This window comes from Myotis nattereri (assembly GCF_964212035.1).
Source record: "Myotis nattereri genome assembly, chromosome: Y".
NCBI classification, from domain to species: domain Eukaryota; kingdom Metazoa; phylum Chordata; class Mammalia; order Chiroptera; family Vespertilionidae; genus Myotis; species Myotis nattereri.
Window position 1 is genome coordinate 42,414,704 of NC_138094.1, and position 13,582 is coordinate 42,428,285.

Genomic DNA, 13,582 nt, shown 5'->3' on the forward strand with positions numbered 1-13,582 from the left:
GCTCTGAAGGAATTGCTCCTTCATTTGGGGAAACAATACTTCCTCAGAGGGAACCATTCTTCCTCTAGGGGTAATGTCCCTTTCTGTGTGTGAACACTTCACACTTTGTGGGACATGCACTTTCCTGTGTGCATATCTATCTTCCTTTGAGCGAATCCCACCTTCCTTTGGGGGTATTGCACCTTCTTTGTGGGAATCCTATTTCTAGTGTGGAACTGCATTATCTTTTGTGTGAAACTGTTTTCATGTGAGGGAGGTGCATATTGGTGCGGTGGAAATGAAACTTCCTGTGGGAGAAGAACTATTCCTGTGGGGGAAATTCACTTGTTGCAAGGAAACAATTCTTCCTGTGTGTGAAATGCACTTTTCATTGTCCAAACCGAACTTCCTGTGATGGAATCCATCTTCCTGTGGGGATACCAAACTTACGGTGGGAAAGCCTTTGTCCCTTGGGTGAAATTTTCCTTGTGCTCTTGGAAGCCAACTTACTGTGGGGTAAATGCATTTCCTGTGTGCACAGCTTTCGACCTGTAATGGAAACGCAACATCCCGTGTGGAAACCAAACTTCCAAATTGTGAACCCTCCTTCCTGTTGGGAAATGTCCCATCGGAATGGGAACCGATTTTCCTACTGGGGAGTTATCCATCCATTGTAGGAACCCTTCCTCCTTTAGGGGAAATGCAATTTCCTGTGTGCAGATCTCTCTTCCTGTGAAGAAATGGCACCTTTTTGTGCGAGAATCCAAGCTTCCGTTTGGAGAGCACCTCTTCTTGTGGGGAAACTACCTTTCTTTGAGACATGCTTCCTGCTATGTAGGAAATGCACTTTCGGAAAATGCGGACTTATTATGCTGTGAAGAAAAGTTCCTCCATGTGGGGTAAAAATACTTCCACTGGGGGAACTATTCTTCCTCTGGAGGTAATATCAATTCCGGTGTGTACACACTTCATTCTTTGGGGGACATGCAGGATCCTTTGTGTAGAACTATTTCCACTGATTGAAACCCAACTTTCTGTGGGGAAATCAAAACTTCCTGGTGTAGAACGCCTATACCTATAGGGGAAACAATCTTCCTTTGAAGAAACCTTATTCTTTGGGGGGAAATGCACTCTCCTGTATGTGGAACTATTATGCTGCTAATGAATCACACATTCATGTGGGGAAACAATCTTCCTCTACGGAAACATTCTTCCCCTCTAGGAAATGTCCCTCCGTGTGTAGACAGGTCATTCTTCGTGGAACGTGCTCGTTCCTGTGTGCAGAACTGTCTTCCATTTATGAAAAATCAACTTCCTTTTGGAAAGAACACTACCACACGGAAACACTCCTTCCTTTGGGGGAAGTGTCCCTTCCCGTGTAGGAACACATTTTCCTATGGGGGAGTGTCTTTTTTGTTTTAGAATCCCTTCTTCCTTTTGTGGAAATGCACTTTCCTATGTGTGGATGACTCTTCCTGTCAGGGCGTCTCAGCTTCCTGTGGGGGAAATGCACTTTCCTGTTTGTTGACCTATCTTCCTGTGAGGGAATCGCAACTTCCTGTGAGGGAATGGAAACTTCCTGTGGGAGAACGCCTCTTCCTGTGGGGGAAACAATCTTCCTGTGAGGCAACCTTCTTCTTGTAGGGGAATCACACTTTCCTGTATGCGGAGCAATTATGCTGTGAATGAATTGCTCCTTCATTTGGGAAAACAATACTTCCTCTGAGGGAGCTATTCTTCCTCTGGAGGTAATGGCCCTTCCTGTGTGGACACTTCATGCATTGTGAGACATGCACGTATTTCTGTGAAGGACTATTTCCACTGATGGAAACTCAACTTCCTGTGTGGTAACAAAACTTCCGGTGGTGAAACCTCTTTCCTGTGGGGGAAATGACCCCTGTGGTGTAGGAATACATATTATATGAGTGAGTGTCCCTTTTCTTTTAGGAACCCTACATTCTGTTGCTGAAATGCACTGTCCTGTGTACGGATCTCTTTTCCTATGAAGTCATCGCAATTTGCTTTGGCGGAAATGCACTTTCCTGTTTGTAGACCAATCTTCCTGTGAGGGAATCGCACCTTGCTGTGGGGGGATCATAACTTCCTGATGGAGAACGCCTCTACCTATAGGGGAAACAAACTTCCTTTGAGGAAACCTTCCTCTTGTGGCGGAAATGCACTTTTCTGTATGCGGACCTAATATTCTGAGAATGAATCGCACATTCACGTGGGGAAACAATACGTACTCTAGGGGAAAAATACTTCCTGTGGAGGAAATGTTCCTTCCTGTGTGGACACTTCATTATTTGTGGTACATGCACTTTCCTGTGTGCAGAGCTATCTTCCATTGATGGAAACGCAACTTCCTGGTGGAAACAAAACTAAAGGACGGTGAACACTCCTTCCTGTCGGGGAAATGTCCCTTCCGGTGTAGGGACCCATTTTCCTATGGGGGAGTCTGCCTTTTGTTGTAGAATCCCTTCTTCCTGTGTGGGAAATGCACTTTACTGTGTGGGGATGACTCTTCCTGTGAGGGCGTCTCAACTTCCAGTGGGGGAAATGCACTTTCCTGTTTGTGGACCTATCTTGCAGTGAGGGACTCGCACCTTCCTGTGGGGTAATCGAAACTGCTTGTTAGAGAACACCTATTCCTGGGGAGGAAACGAACTTCCTGTGAGGAAACCTTCTTCCTGTTGGGGAACTGCAATTTCCTGTATGCATACCGATTATGCTCTGAAGGAATTGCTCCTTCATTTGGGGAAACAATACTTCCTCAGAGGGAACCATTCTTCCTCTAGGGGTAATGTCCCTTTCTGTGTGTGAACACTTCACACTTTGTGGGACATGCACTTTCCTGTGTGCATATCTATCTTCCTTTGAGCGAATCCCACCTTCCTTTGGGGGTATTGCACCTTCTTTGTGGGAATCCTATTTCTAGTGTGGAACTGCATTATCTTTTGTGTGAAACTGTTTTCATGTGAGGGAGGTGCATATTGGTGCGGTGGAAATGAAACTTCCTGTGGGAGAAGAACTATTCCTGTGGGGGAAATTCACTTGTTGCAAGGAAACAATTCTTCCTGTGTGTGAAATGCACTTTTCATTGTCCAAACCGAACTTCCTGTGATGGAATCCATCTTCCTGTGGGGATACCAAACTTACGGTGGGAAAGCCTTTGTCCCTTGGGTGAAATTTTCCTTGTGCTCTTGGAAGCCAACTTACTGTGGGGTAAATGCATTTCCTGTGTGCACAGCTTTCGACCTGTAATGGAAACGCAACATCCCGTGTGGAAACCAAACTTCCAAATTGTGAACCCTCCTTCCTGTTGGGAAATGTCCCATCGGAATGGGAACCGATTTTCCTACTGGGGAGTTATCCATCCATTGTAGGAACCCTTCCTCCTTTAGGGGAAATGCAATTTCCTGTGTGCAGATCTCTCTTCCTGTGAAGAAATGGCACCTTTTTGTGCGAGAATCCAAGCTTCCGTTTGGAGAGCACCTCTTCTTGTGGGGAAACTACCTTTCTTTGAGACATGCTTCCTGCTATGTAGGAAATGCACTTTCGGAAAATGCGGACTTATTATGCTGTGAAGAAAAGTTCCTCCATGTGGGGTAAAAATACTTCCACTGGGGGAACTATTCTTCCTCTGGAGGTAATATCAATTCCGGTGTGTACACACTTCATTCTTTGGGGGACATGCAGGATCCTTTGTGTAGAACTATTTCCACTGATTGAAACCCAACTTTCTGTGGGGAAATCAAAACTTCCTGGTGTAGAACGCCTATACCTATAGGGGAAACAATCTTCCTTTGAAGAAACCTTATTCTTTGGGGGGAAATGCACTCTCCTGTATGTGGAACTATTATGCTGCTAATGAATCACACATTCATGTGGGGAAACAATCTTCCTCTACGGAAACATTCTTCCCCTCTAGGAAATGTCCCTCCGTGTGTAGACAGGTCATTCTTCGTGGAACGTGCTCGTTCCTGTGTGCAGACCTGTCTTCCATTTATGAAAAATCAACTTCCTTTTGGAAAGAACACTACCACACGGAAACACTCCTTCCTTTGGGGGAAGTGTCCCTTCCCGTGTAGGAACACATTTTCCTATGGGGGAGTGTCTTTTTTGTTTTAGAATCCCTTCTTCCTTTTGTGGAAATGCACTTTCCTATGTGTGGATGACTCTTCCTGTCAGGGCGTCTCAGCTTCCTGTGGGGGAAATGCACTTTCCTGTTTGTTGACCTATCTTCCTGTGAGGGAATCGCAACTTCCTGTGAGGGAATGGAAACTTCCTGTGGGAGAACGCCTCTTCCTGTGGGGGAAACAATCTTCCTGTGAGGCAACCTTCTTCTTGTAGGGGAATCACACTTTCCTGTATGCGGAGCAATTATGCTGTGAATGAATTGCTCCTTCATTTGGGAAAACAATACTTCCTCTGAGGGAGCTATTCTTCCTCTGGAGGTAATGGCCCTTCCTGTGTGGACACTTCATGCATTGTGAGACATGCACGTATTTCTGTGAAGGACTATTTCCACTGATGGAAACTCAACTTCCTGTGTGGTAACAAAACTTCCGGTGGTGAAACCTCTTTCCTGTGGGGGAAATGACCCCTGTGGTGTAGGAATACATATTATATGAGTGAGTGTCCCTTTTCTTTTAGGAACCCTACATTCTGTTGCTGAAATGCACTGTCCTGTGTACGGATCTCTTTTCCTATGAAGTCATCGCAATTTGCTTTGGCGGAAATGCACTTTCCTGTTTGTAGACCAATCTTCCTGTGAGGGAATCGCACCTTGCTGTGGGGGGATCATAACTTCCTGATGGAGAACGCCTCTACCTATAGGGGAAACAAACTTCCTTTGAGGAAACCTTCCTCTTGTGGCGGAAATGCACTTTTCTGTATGCGGACCTAATATTCTGAGAATGAATCGCACATTCACGTGGGGAAACAATACTTACTCTAGGAGAAAAATACTTCCTCTCGAGGAAATGTTCCTTCCTCTGTGGACACTTTATTATTTGTGGTACATGCACTTTCCTGTGTGCAGAGCTATCTTCCATTGATGGAAACGCAACTTCCTGGTGGAAACAAAACTAAAGGACGGTGAACTCTCCTTCCTGTCGGGGAAATGTCCCTTCCGGTGTAGGGACCCATTTTCCTATGGGGGAGTCTGCCTTTTGTTGTAGAATCCCTTCTTCCTGTGTGGGAAATGCACTTTACTGTGTGGGGATGACTCTTCCTGTGAGGGCGTCTCAACTTCCAGTGGGGGAAATGCACTTTCCTGTTTGTGGACCTATCTTGCAGTGAGGGACTCGCACCTTCCTGTGGGGTAATCGAAACTGCTTGTTAGAGAACACCTATTCCTGGGGAGGAAACGAACTTCCTGTGAGGAAACCTTCTTCCTGTTGGGGAACTGCAATTTCCTGTATGCATACCGATTATGCTCTGAAGGAATTGCTCCTTCATTTGGGGAAACAATACTTCCTCAGAGGGAACCATTCTTCCTCTAGGGGTAATGTCCCTTTCTGTGTGTGAACACTTCACACTTTGTGGGACATGCACTTTCCTGTGTGCATATCTATCTTCCTTTGAGCGAATCCCACCTTCCTTTGGGGGTATTGCACCTTCTTTGTGGGAATCCTATTTCTAGTGTGGAACTGCATTATCTTTTGTGTGAAACTGTTTTCATGTGAGGGAGGTGCATATTGGTGCGGTGGAAATGAAACTTCCTGTGGGAGAAGAACTATTCCTGTGGGGGAAATTCACTTGTTGCAAGGAAACAATTCTTCCTGTGTGTGAAATGCACTTTTCATTGTCCAAACCGAACTTCCTGTGATGGAATCCATCTTCCTGTGGGGATACCAAACTTACGGTGGGAAAGCCTTTGTCCCTTGGGTGAAATTTTCCTTGTGCTCTTGGAAGCCAACTTACTGTGGGGTAAATGCATTTCCTGTGTGCACAGCTTTCGACCTGTAATGGAAACGCAACATCCCGTGTGGAAACCAAACTTCCAAATTGTGAACCCTCCTTCCTGTTGGGAAATGTCCCATCGGAATGGGAACCGATTTTCCTACTGGGGAGTTATCCATCCATTGTAGGAACCCTTCCTCCTTTAGGGGAAATGCAATTTCCTGTGTGCAGATCTCTCTTCCTGTGAAGAAATGGCACCTTTTTGTGCGAGAATCCAAGCTTCCGTTTGGAGAGCACCTCTTCTTGTGGGGAAACTACCTTTCTTTGAGACATGCTTCCTGCTATGTAGGAAATGCACTTTCGGAAAATGCGGACTTATTATGCTGTGAAGAAAAGTTCCTCCATGTGGGGTAAAAATACTTCCACTGGGGGAACTATTCTTCCTCTGGAGGTAATATCAATTCCGGTGTGTACACACTTCATTCTTTGGGGGACATGCAGGATCCTTTGTGTAGAACTATTTCCACTGATTGAAACCCAACTTTCTGTGGGGGAATCAAAACTTCCTGGTGTAGAACGCCTATACCTATAGGGGAAACAATCTTCCTTTGAAGAAACCTTATTCTTTGGGGGGAAATGCACTCTCCTGTATGTGGAACTATTATGCTGCTAATGAATCACACATTCATGTGGGGAAACAATCTTCCTCTACGGAAACATTCTTCCCCTCTAGGAAATGTCCCTCCGTGTGTAGACAGGTCATTCTTCGTGGAACGTGCTCGTTCCTGTGTGCAGACCTGTCTTCCATTTATGAAAAATCAACTTGCTTTTGGAAAGAACACTACCACACGGAAACACTCCTTCCTTTGGGGGAAGCGTCCCTTCCCGTGTAGGAACACATTTTCCTATGGGGGAGTGTCTTTTTTGTTTTAGAATCCCTTCTTCCTTTTGAGAAATGCACTTTCCTATGTGTGGATGACTCTTCCTGTCAGGGCGTCTCAGCTTCCTGTGGGGGAAATGCACTTTCCTGTTTGTTGACCTATCTTCCTGTGAGGGAATCGCAACTTCCTGTGAGGGAATGGAAACTTCCTGTGGGAGAACGCCTCTTCCTGTGGGGGAAACAATCTTCCTGTGAGGAAACCTTCTTCTTGTAGGGGAATCACACTTTCCTGTATGCGGAGCAATTATGCTGTGAATGAATTGCTCCTTCATTTGGGAAAACAATACTTCCTCTGAGGGAGCTATTCTTCCTCTGGAGGTAATGGCCCTTCCTGTGTGGACACTTCATGCATTGTGAGACATGCACGTATTTCTGTGAAGGACTATTTCCACTGATGGAAACTCAACTTCCTGTGTGGTAACAAAACTTCCGGTGGTGAAACCTCTTTCCTGTGGGGGAAATGACCCCTGTGGTGTAGGAATACATATTATATGAGTGAGTGTCCCTTTTCTTTTAGGAACCCTCCATTCTGTTGCTGAAATGCATTGTCCTGTGTACGGATCTCATTTCCTATGAAGTCATCGCAATTTGCTTTGGTGGAAATGCACTTTCCTGTTTGTAGACCAATCTTCCTGTGAGGGAATCGCACCTTGCTGTGGGGGGATCATAACTTCCTGATGGAGAACGCCTCTACCTATAGGGGAAACAAACTTCCTTTGAGGAAACCTTCCTCTTGTGGCGGAAATGCACTTTTCTGTATGCGGACCTAATATTCTGAGAATGAATCGCACATTCACGTGGGGAAACAATACTTACTCTAGGGGAAAAATACTTCCTGTGGAGGAAATGTTCCTTCCTGTGTGGACACTTCATTATTTGTGGTACATGCACTTTCCTGTGTGCAGAGCTATCTTCCATTGATGGAAACACAACTTCCTGGTGGAAACAAAACTAAAGGACGGTGAACACTCCTTCCTGTCGGGCAAATGTCCCTTCCGGTGTAGGGACCCATTTTCCTATGGGGGAGTCTGCCTTTTGTTGTAGAATCCCTTCTTCCTGTGTGGGAAATGCACTTTACTGTGTGGGGATGACTCTTCCTGTGAGGGCGTCTCAACTTCCAGTGGGGGAAATGCACTTTCCTGTTTGTGGACCTATCTTGCAGTGAGGGACTCGCACCTTCCTGTGGGGTAATCGAAACTGCTTGTTAGAGAACACCTATTCCTGGGGAGGAAACGAACTTCCTGTGAGGAAACCTTCTTCCTGTTGGGGAACTGCAATTTCCTGTATGCATACAGATTATGCTCTGAAGGAATTGCTCCTTCATTTGGGGAAACAATACTTCCTCAGAGGGAACCATTCTTCCTCTAGGGGTAATGTCCCTTTCTGTGTGTGAACACTTCACACTTTGTGGGACATGCACTTTCCTGTGTGCATATCTATTTTCCTTTGAGCGAATCCCACCTTCCTTTGGGGGTATTGCACCTTCTTTGTGGGAATCCTATTTCTAGTGTGGAACTGCATTATCTTTTGTGTGAAACTGTTTTCATGTGAGGGAGGTGCATATTGGTGTGGTGGAAATGAAACTTCCTGTGGGAGAAGAACTATTCCTGTGGGGGAAATTCACTTGTTGCAAGGAAACAATTCTTCCTGTGTGTGAAATGCACTTTTCATTGTCCAAACCGAACTTCCTGTGATGGAATCCATCTTCCTGTGGGGATACCAAACTTACGGTGGGAAAGCCTTTGTCCCTTGGGTGAAATTTTCCTTGTGCTCTTGGAAGCCAACTTACTGTGGGGTAAATGCATTTCCTGTGTGCACAGCTTTCGACCTGTAATGGAAACGCAACATCCCGTGTGGAAACCAAACTTCCAAATTGTGAACCCTCCTTCCTGTTGGGAAATGTCCCATCGGAATGGGAACCGATTTTCCTACTGGGGAGTTATCCATCCATTGTAGGAACCCTTCCTCCTTTAGGGGAAATGCAATTTCCTGTGTGCAGATCTCTCTTCCTGTGAAGAAATGGCACCTTTTTGTGCGAGAATCAAAGCTTCCGTTTGGAGAGCACCTCTTCTTGTGGGGAAACTACCTTTCTTTGAGACATGCTTCCTGCTATGTAGGAAATGCACTTTCGGAAAATGCGGACTTATTATGCTGTGAAGAAAAGTTCCTCCATGTGGGGTAAAAATACTTCCACTGGGGGAACTATTCTTCCTCTGGAGGTAATATCAATTCCGGTGTGTACACACTTCATTCTTTGGGGGACATGCAGGATCCTTTGTGTAGAACTATTTCCACTGATTGAAACCCAACTTTCTGTGGGGGAATCAAAACTTCCTGGTGTAGAACGCCTATACCTATAGGGGAAACAATCTTCCTTTGAAGAAACCTTATTCTTTGGGGGGAAATGCACTCTCCTGTATGTGGAACTATTATGCTGCTAATGAATCACACATTCATGTGGGGAAACAATCTTCCTCTACGGAAACATTCTTCCCCTCTAGGAAATGTCCCTCCGTGTGTAGACAGGTCATTCTTCGTGGAACGTGCTCGTTCCTGTGTGCAGACCTGTCTTCCATTTATGAAAAATCAACTTGCTTTTGGAAAGAACACTACCACACGGAAACACTCCTTCCTTTGGGGGAAGCGTCCCTTCCCGTGTAGGAACACATTTTCCTATGGGGGAGTGTCTTTTTTGTTTTAGAATCCCTTCTTCCTTTTGAGAAATGCACTTTCCTATGTGTGGATGACTCTTCCTGTCAGGGCGTCTCAGCTTCCTGTGGGGGAAATGCACTTTCCTGTTTGTTGACCTATCTTCCTGTGAGGGAATCGCAACTTCCTGTGAGGGAATGGAAACTTCCTGTGGGAGAACGCCTCTTCCTGTGGGGGAAACAATCTTCCTGTGAGGAAACCTTCTTCTTGTAGGGGAATCACACTTTCCTGTATGCGGAGCAATTATGCTGTGAATGAATTGCTCCTTCATTTGGGAAAACAATACTTCCTCTGAGGGAGCTATTCTTCCTCTGGAGGTAATGGCCCTTCCTGTGTGGACACTTCATGCATTGTGAGACATGCACGTATTTCTGTGAAGGACTATTTCCACTGATGGAAACTCAACTTCCTGTGTGGTAACAAAACTTCCGGTGGTGAAACCTCTTTCCTGTGGGGGAAATGACCCCTGTGGTGTAGGAATACATATTATATGAGTGAGTGTCCCTTTTCTTTTAGGAACCCTCCATTCTGTTGCTGAAATGCATTGTCCTGTGTACGGATCTCATTTCCTATGAAGTCATCGCAATTTGCTTTGGTGGAAATGCACTTTCCTGTTTGTAGACCAATCTTCCTGTGAGGGAATCGCACCTTGCTGTGGGGGGATCATAACTTCCTGATGGAGAACGCCTCTACCTATAGGGGAAACAAACTTCCTTTGAGGAAACCTTCCTCTTGTGGCGGAAATGCACTTTTCTGTATGCGGACCTAATATTCTGAGAATGAATCGCACATTCACGTGGGGAAACAATACTTACTCTAGGGGAAAAATACTTCCTGTGGAGGAAATGTTCCTTCCTGTGTGGACACTTCATTATTTGTGGTACATGCACTTTCCTGTGTGCAGAGCTATCTTCCATTGATGGAAACACAACTTCCTTGTGGAAACAAAACTAAAGGACGGTGAACACTCCTTCCTGTCGGGCAAATGTCCCTTCCGGTGTAGGGACCCATTTTCCTATGGGGGAGTCTGCCTTTTGTTGTAGAATCCCTTCTTCCTGTGTGGGAAATGCACTTTACTGTGTGGGGATGACTCTTCCTGTGAGGGCGTCTCAACTTCCAGTGGGGGAAATGCACTTTCCTGTTTGTGGACCTATCTTGCAGTGAGGGACTCGCACCTTCCTGTGGGGTAATCGAAACTGCTTGTTAGAGAACACCTATTCCTGGGGAGGAAACGAACTTCCTGTGAGGAAACCTTCTTCCTGTTGGGGAACTGCAATTTCCTGTATGCATACAGATTATGCTCTGAAGGAATTGCTCCTTCATTTGGGGAAACAATACTTCCTCAGAGGGAACCATTCTTCCTCTAGGGGTAATGTCCCTTTCTGTGTGTGAACACTTCACACTTTGTGGGACATGCACTTTCCTGTGTGCATATCTATTTTCCTTTGAGCGAATCCCACCTTCCTTTGGGGGTATTGCACCTTCTTTGTGGGAATCCTATTTCTAGTGTGGAACTGCATTATCTTTTGTGTGAAACTGTTTTCATGTGAGGGAGGTGCATATTGGTGTGGTGGAAATGAAACTTCCTGTGGGAGAAGAACTATTCCTGTGGGGGAAATTCACTTGTTGCAAGGAAACAATTCTTCCTGTGTGTGAAATGCACTTTTCATTGTCCAAACCGAACTTCCTGTGATGGAATCCATCTTCCTGTGGGGATACCAAACTTACGGTGGGAAAGCCTTTGTCCCTTGGGTGAAATTTTCCTTGTGCTCTTGGAAGCCAACTTACTGTGGGGTAAATGCATTTCCTGTGTGCACAGCTTTCGACCTGTAATGGAAACGCAACATCCCGTGTGGAAACCAAACTTCCAAATTGTGAACCCTCCTTCCTGTTGGGAAATGTCCCATCGGAATGGGAACCGATTTTCCTACTGGGGAGTTATCCATCCATTGTAGGAACCCTTCCTCCTTTAGGGGAAATGCAATTTCCTGTGTGCAGATCTCTCTTCCTGTGAAGAAATGGCACCTTTTTGTGCGAGAATCAAAGCTTCCGTTTGGAGAGCACCTCTTCTTGTGGGGAAACTACCTTTCTTTGAGACATGCTTCCTGCTATGTAGGAAATGCACTTTCGGAAAATGCGGACTTATTATGCTGTGAAGAAAAGTTCCTCCATGTGGGGTAAAAATACTTCCACTGGGGGAACTCTTCTTCCTCTGGAGGTAATATCAATTCCGGTGTGTACACACTTCATTCTTTGGGGGACATGCAGGATCCTTTGTGTAGAACTATTTCCACTGATTGAAACCCAACTTTCTGTGGGGGAATCAAAACTTCCTGGTGTAGAACGCCTATACCTATAGGGGAAACAATCTTCCTTTGAAGAAACCTTATTCTTTGGGGGGAAATGCACTCTCCTGTATGTGGAACTATTATGCTGCTAATGAATCACACATTCATGTGGGGAAACAATCTTCCTCTACGGAAACATTCTTCCCCTCTAGGAAATGTCCCTCCGTGTGTAGACAGGTCATTCTTCGTGGAACGTGCTCGTTCCTGTGTGCAGACCTGTCTTCCATTTATGAAAAATCAACTTGCTTTTGGAAAGAACACTACCACACGGAAACACTCCTTCCTTTGGGGGAAGCGTCCCTTCCCGTGTAGGAACACATTTTCCTATGGGGGAGTGTCTTTTTTGTTTTAGAATCCCTTCTTCCTTTTGAGAAATGCACTTTCCTATGTGTGGATGACTCTTCCTGTCAGGGCGTCTCAGCTTCCTGTGGGGGAAATGCACTTTCCTGTTTGTTGACCTATCTTCCTGTGAGGGAATCGCAACTTCCTGTGAGGGAATGGAAACTTCCTGTGGGAGAACGCCTCTTCCTGTGGGGGAAACAATCTTCCTGTGAGGAAACCTTCTTCTTGTAGGGGAATCACACTTTCCTGTATGCGGAGCAATTATGCTGTGAATGAATTGCTCCTTCATTTGGGAAAACAATACTTCCTCTGAGGGAGCTATTCTTCCTCTGGAGGTAATGGCCCTTCCTGTGTGGACACTTCATGCATTGTGAGACATGCACGTATTTCTGTGAAGGACTATTTCCACTGATGGAAACTCAACTTCCTGTGTGGTAACAAAACTTCCGGTGGTGAAACCTCTTTCCTGTGGGGGAAATGACCCCTGTGGTGTAGGAATACATATTATATGAGTGAGTGTCCCTTTTCTTTTAGGAACCCTCCATTCTGTTGCTGAAATGCATTGTCCTGTGTACGGATCTCATTTCCTATGAAGTCATCGCAATTTGCTTTGGTGGAAATGCACTTTCCTGTTTGTAGACCAATCTTCCTGTGAGGGAATCGCACCTTGCTGTGGGGGGATCATAACTTCCTGATGGAGAACGCCTCTACCTATAGGGGAAACAAACTTCCTTTGAGGAAACCTTCCTCTTGTGGCGGAAATGCACTTTTCTGTATGCGGACCTAATATTCTGAGAATGAATCGCACATTCACGTGGGGAAACAATACTTACTCTAGGGGAAAAACACTTCCTGTGGAGGAAATGTTCCTTCCTGTGTGGACACTTCATTATTTGTGGTACATGCACTTTCCTGTGTGCAGAGCTATCTTCCATTGATGGAAACACAACTTCCTGGTGGAAACAAAACTAAAGGACGGTGAACACTCCTTCCTGTCGGGCAAATGTCCCTTCCGGTGTAGGGACCCATTTTCCTATGGGGGAGTCTGCCTTTTGTTGTAGAATCCCTTCTTCCTGTGTGGGAAATGCACTTTACTGTGTGGGGATGACTCTTCCTGTGAGGGCGTCTCAACTTCCAGTGGGGGAAATGCACTTTCCTGTTTGTGGACCTATCTTGCAGTGAGGGACTCGCACCTTCCTGTGGGGTAATCGAAACTGCTTGTTAGAGAACACCTATTCCTGGGGAGGAAACGAACTTCCTGTGAGGAAACCTTCTTCCTGTTGGGGAACTGCAATTTCCTGTATGCATACAGATTATGCTCTGAAGGAATTGCTCCTTCATTTGGGGAAACAATACT